Source organism: Psammomys obesus, unplaced genomic scaffold (assembly GCF_907164565.1).
Source record: "Psammomys obesus unplaced genomic scaffold, mPsaObe1.curated_primary_1811, whole genome shotgun sequence".
NCBI classification, from domain to species: Eukaryota; Metazoa; Chordata; class Mammalia; order Rodentia; family Muridae; genus Psammomys; species Psammomys obesus.
In genome coordinates this window covers 19,409,350-19,415,594 of record NW_026585580.1, presented here as the reverse complement: position 1 = coordinate 19,415,594, position 6,245 = coordinate 19,409,350, and the positions used below count along the sequence as shown (strand labels likewise).

Here is a 6,245-nt window from a genome sequence, read left to right as displayed (position 1 = left end):
ACACACACACACACACACACACACACACACACACACACACACACACACGAGACAGAGACAGAGAGAGAATGGTTTCAGGGTTGAAATATAGACTAGGGGCATAAGCCAACGATATTCTCTTTACCTGGTGCATGTGAGGTTCCAAGCCCTAGCACCCTCATTTCCCTAAAACAATAAATTAAGTTTTAGCAATGACAAAAACAGAGCAAAGATCATTTATATAGCCCCTAACCGCAAAGGCTATAATTTTCTTGGCCCCTGAAACATTGTCGAAGTCAGAAATATACCCTTTTTCTAAATTTTACCTTTAATGCTTTACTAACTGGCCCTTTGCACTGTTTTCTCTGGTAGAAGGATACACTGACTGTGAGTGCACAGCCAGGTGAGAAGCCAGAAGTTTAGTTCAGTTGTGTTGTGACCCAGGGCCTGGAATTTATTATGTAGACCAAGCTGGCCTGAGATTTACAGACATCCCTACATTCTTCTGCCTACAGAACGCTGCGCCATGAGCCGCCACATCCTGCAAAGATCTGTTTTTATTACTTTCTGTTTATGTGTGTGCATATGTGTGCATCTGCTGGTGTGAGGGCCACATGCATGTAGGTGCTGGTGGAGGCCAGAAGAGGGCACTGGATTCCCTGGAAGTGGAGGTACAAGTACTTGCCAGTCCTAGGACAGGGGTGCTGGGAGCTGAAAGGTAGCTCTCTGGAAGAAAAGCTCAGCTGAGCCATCTCTCCAGCCTACACTCAGTCATCTTTCAAAAGAGTGAAAATTATTCTGCCCCTTTCTGATGCTGATCTGTCTTCCCTGGTGGAGATCTGGAACCACTGCCCACAGTTGGAAGAGCTGATTACTTTTGTTTTGCTGGAGCCTGCTAGGGTACAGCTCCGTTCCTGACCAGCCTGCAGACACACTGCGCTCTGGGGATTGGTATTCAGCTTTCTGTCTAGGAATATCCATATTGAAAACTCTCTGGATCTGTCTGTTAATAAAACCATCAAAGGAGGCAGAGTGGTGGCCATTGGTGCTGGCTGGTACAGGTTTGCGCTGGCTTCTGCAGACCCCAGCACGCCTTTTTGCATCCATGCATATGGATGGTTAATACTGCTTCAGGACCGTAAGGAACTGGAGAGAGTTAACATAAGGAATGTGGGAAGCTCCTTAGAAAAACTGCTTTGTAAGTTGAAAGTAGGCACCATTTGCAGTGAGGGCATTGTTCTTCATCTGGGGATCCTGAAACACCTGACAACATGGAAGGTGGTGTGGAGGGAAACAGGAAGATGGCCAATGCACTCTTGTGGGCTTCCTGGCTCTTCACCTGAGTTCCCCACTGCACATCCCCATTGTTTGTTTTTGGAAAACCATTCCCTCGTCACGGTCATGTCGCTCAGACAGATATTACTATTATTATCGTTCAGAACTCAGCTGTGGAGCACCAGCTCAGGGGGCTACCTATTGTGTAGGAGGAAGCAGATCCTTCAGTTTTGTCATCTAGCCTGGAAAATAGTCATGGAATATTTTCTTATGTCTCATGAAAAGTGGGTATTTAATGGATATTTTGTTATTCATGGAATTCTTGGGCAGGTTTTCAAAGTAAATAGGAAACAATTCGTCTGCAGACATTGTACCACTGTGCTCTTCTTCAAGGAAATATTGAAGGCCAGAACCCTAGACAATTCTCTAGACAACATTTAGAAAATATGTCCACAGCATCACAGAGATGACCCAGGATAGTCTCAGTTATCAGTGCTTTTACTTTGGGCCCAGAAAACATTATCATTGTAACTATAAAGACCTTTCTTTCTTTTTCTTTCTTTTCTTTTCTTCTTCTTCTTTTTTTTTTTTTTAAACTAGTTGTTCTCTTAATATTAATTAAGTTGTAAATTTTCTTTTTGGTGTGCTGAAAACCAGCAAGAGTTTGTAGGTGGCAAGGGTTGCTGCAGAAGACAAGGAACTATTATTTTTCAGAGGTGTAATTCACTACCAGAAAAGGTGTGGACCATGAAATTACCCCCCAACTTAAGGATTTATGGGTAGGTGAGTATGGGAGAGGATGTTTGTATTGCGGAGACAAGTTTGCAGAACAGCCACATTGTCGAGAACTCTCATGGGGAAGTAGCACATGTTGATTAGTTCTGATAATGGCGCATCGTATACTGGATGCTTACGTGGCTGCCCATTGGGTTTGAAATGAGTGATACGTCCCGCTGAAAATTCTAGTGGATGAGGAAACCAGTTACCTCAGGAAACATATTCAGTAGGGCTGAATGTTGGAAATGGGAATTGCAGGGTGAAGCAGCTACATCAAAAGCAGACTAGCATGAAGAAACATGGGCACAGCCTCCAAGCCTTGTGCAAAGTCGTGGGGCAGATTGGGAATATCTTTTGTAAGGGTTTGGGGTGAATGTGAGCTCTAGGGGGTGGGAAATAAATGGAAAGACTTTAATCAAAATCTAGAGGCATACAAAAAGTCTCCCCTTTTATGTATTTACCTATTTATTCATTTATAAATCTACATGTGCTTTGAATAATCAAGGCTCTCCTTCCTCTGAATTTTGCTGGCCTTTGAAAATAGCTAGTGTATTTATCAGCACTGGCTCAAATGATGCAGCTTGCAATGACTCTTCTCTTGCCTCTGGTGCCCATATCAATGTGTTTTCTAAGCATTCAGTACATATTCACCTTATGCAGAATTACTCCTGACTGGTAAAGACCTCTATTTTTCCCCACCTCGTGGTGATTTCAATGCAATGTCCTCCACAATCTGGACATTCTAATACTTGGTCGCCAGTTGGTGGATGTTTGGAGAGGATTCGAATGTGTGTCCTTGCTGGAGAAAATGTTTAACTGGGGGGGGGCTTTGAGGTTTACAAGACTTGTGCCATTCTGAGTTGGCTCTCTCTTTTCTGTTTGTGGTTCATGATATGAAGTCTCGGCTGTTCCTGCTGCCATGTCTGGCCTGCGTGAGAGTGATGGATTGATCCCTCCTGAACTGCAAACCCTAAAGCAGCCACCCTCACCTCTGTAAGTTGCTTTTGGTCACTTCTTAACACAGCAGGAGAAACATAACTGACTCACTGCTCACATTCCTCTCTTCCCTTAAAAGCAATCTACTGCTCGTCTTCCTATTACCCTGCTTCCTTTCTTCTCACTGATTTTGCTGGAATTTCTTCTCTGCCTCCTCAGTCTATTTCCCTCTTCATATTCCTTAAGCATCTTTTGACTATCCTTTAGCCATGATCTTCTTGTCTCTCTGTTCTGTTTGTTCTTATGGGTATAGTATGTTGTCTTCTTTCTTTATTTTGAAAATTCTAAGCTACTGATAAATTCAAGCCTACATACACTGATGGACAGCTACCTTCCCTACAGTTTTCATTAACTTGTCAATTGGATTCAGTTCTAAGTGTCTTTCCTGTAGTTGCCTAGATGGCCTTCTCTCCCGCTTGGTCAGAAACAGTCTTTTTCTTATCTCTTTGCTTCTTCAAATCTTACTTTATTTGTGAGACTTTGAGCTCATGCTAAGAGGTTGTAGGATTAGATTTCTGCCCAGCTGATAGTGACAGAACATTTAGTATCTTCTTCTCAACAAATTATATTGATGGCTGTGGAGGTTTACATGTAATGTGTATCTCAACATGCTTCTGTGTCGAAGACTTAGTCCCAAGTTGGTGTTCCTGAAAGACCATTGAATCATGAAAGCTTTGATCTCATTATATTGAATGTTCTACTAATGGGTCAGGCCTGATGGAGGGAACATGTCATAAGGATACATACTTGAAGAAAATATCTTGTCTTTCTCTTCCTTCTCTTCTTGTTCCTGCCCTGGCCTTGCGTTCTGTTCTGTCTTTCCACTGTGATGTTTCTGCCTTGATACAGGCCAGAACAATCGTACCAACTGACTGTGGACTGAAACCTCTGAAATTGTGAGCCAAATAAATGTTCACTGCCTTGTTCACCTTTAGTATTCTGTCATGATGATGAAACCTAACAAAAAAAAATATCCACAGCCATTAAAAAACAAAAAACAAAAAACAAAAACAAATTTGCCTGGTAGCAGAAAGATAGATCGGCGTTGCTGCTGTGTGTATGTTGTATCTACAGCTGAGGCTCTACCATCACCACTGTGCATATATCCTGAGTAAGGTATCGACTTCTGTGCCTCACTCTGCATTCTCAGACATAAAAGGATCAAACTCAAGGCTTTTGAGTTTGTTTTTTTTTCCCAGGATTTTTTACTGGTCATGTGCCTCGTAAGTGGGTATTTATTCTGTTCTTGCTTAGGTAGAGACTATATAAGCTAGACACAGCAGAGGTTGGGAATGAAAAAAAAATAATGCCATTTGTAGTGTGTCAAAGCACACACCTCATTCTCATTGACAATGAGTTTTGACGATGTCCCTGAACACTGTACGAGACTGGAGACCTCTTTGTAGGAAGCCAGGACATCTATTTTGGCCAAGGTAACCATATGATTCATTTGGGAAGGAAAATGATAACTGTTAAGAAGCCCCTTGGATTTGATGAAGGCAATGGCCACTGAGAGGTCAGTCCCATTGTGGAAAATTGGAGCCATTCAGCCTTGTGGAAAAGAGGAGGTTTACTTATTTCCCAAGGTCTGAGAGGAAAACAAACAAACAAACAACAACAACAACCTCAACAACAAAACATTTCCTTTCTTCCCTCCCTGTTGTTTTTGGCAAGACTCAGTGAGTCTTTAGCTCACAAATAAGGCCGGGCCAGGTCTTCAAAGAGCCTCTGTGCTTTGCACGCACTAGGGTTTTCAAGCTCAGCTACAGCTCTAGTGGGGGTGGAGCTTGTGAGGTGAGGTGGGCAGGCACAGATGGGCTTTTCACATCTACTGCTCCAATTCACATACTGCATGGTACTAACTTATATGAGATTTGGTTTTCTGAAAAACAAGCTGTTAAAAGTAGCTGACACTTTGAGCAGTGCACGTTTAAAAGAGCAGCTCTGAAAGTGACCTGAGGGGGGGGTTGGGCCTGCCTTTTTGCTTCATAGAGAGATGATACTTTATTATTTAAAGTCCAGCACAGCTAGGAGAGATCCCTAAGTTCAGATAGAATTACTGTGGGGCAGAATGGTTTTTCTATTCGTTACCCACTGTGATGCCAACCCCTCCCCTTTTGTGGGCACTTTCACTCTGAAATAGACCTTCTTTGGAAAGGAATTAAAGTCTCAGGAGGTTTTGTTTATTGTGTTTATTCTTTGTGACCACAGCAACTTCAAACACTCTTATTTGGGTGGGCTATTGGTGTCTGATAGGATATGGAAAGCTGTGGTTTACTACCCAAACCTCAATGGCTTAAGATCCTAGGAATTTATTTCTCACTCTCTCTCTGTACATCTATTGAGGATCAGAAGGAGGTTTGCTTGCTATTGACATTTAGGTTTCTAGAGTGATGGAGGCTCCTTCTTTACCTGTTGCTTCTTTCACCACAGGAAGAAGGAACTTGGTGACTATTGTCCTGGCTCCGGATGCTCCTGCCCATTGACAGTTGCCTGTTTTGCTCGTATTTCTTGAGTCAGCATGAGCACTGCTAAGTATGAAGTGACAGTAGACACTCTGTGCTACAATGCACCTGGAAGGAAGAAGAGAGATGTGGGTGAGCTGTGGAACGACTTTCCCCTTGTGCACTAAGTGTCACAAGTCTGTAAGGGGATCTCTTTATTATTATGATGAGTGCTGTAAGTCTGGACTTCAACTCCCCAGACAGTGCTGATGTTGCTAGAACAGTGGTGTCAGAGCTGCACACAAGTCTCCATGAACTGAATTCCTGTCCTTGGGAGCTTACAGTGCAGCATCTTCCAGGACTCCTAGTTCTTTGAAATGCTTTTATTGACAATGATTATGATTAAGGCAATAGCTAAGAATAATAAAAAAATATGCATTAAGAAAGATATGTCCCTCAAGCACTGCCTTGATTTCTGCTTTGTTTTTCTATTCTTTTAAAAGTGTCCTTCAGAGTATTTTGGTAGAGTATATACATACCTCACTGCTGGTGAAATTACTTTCCTATGATATATCTCCTTACCAGAAATCGCTAAATAAAAAGACTTCAAGAATTTTAAAAAAAGTGTCCTTCAAAGCATAATCAAAATAATATTATTGGGGTTGGAGAAATTTCTCAGAGGTTCAGAGCACACACTCCTGCAGAATATCCAAGCTTGGTCCCCAGCGCTCACATTCCGTGGTTCACAACTGTCTGTAAGTCCAACCCTCTTTT

At 42.4% G+C, this 6,245-nt stretch overlaps 1 long non-coding RNA gene across 4 annotated transcripts in view; it reads left to right on the top strand.

Annotated features, from left to right (window-relative positions):
• LOC129677081 (uncharacterized) overlaps positions 1–6,245 on the top strand; it is a 45,647-nt gene that overhangs the window by 22,261 nt on the left and 17,141 nt on the right. For 3 of the 4 annotated variants that reach the window (XR_008720166.1, XR_008720167.1, XR_008720164.1), the window contains 3 exons: positions 1,912–2,037; positions 2,931–3,024; positions 5,461–5,624. This is a non-coding gene — a long non-coding RNA (uncharacterized LOC129677081). The remainder of the gene's footprint in view (positions 1–1,911; positions 2,038–2,930; positions 3,025–5,460; positions 5,625–6,245) is intronic. The other variant, XR_008720165.1, reaches the window with a different exon arrangement.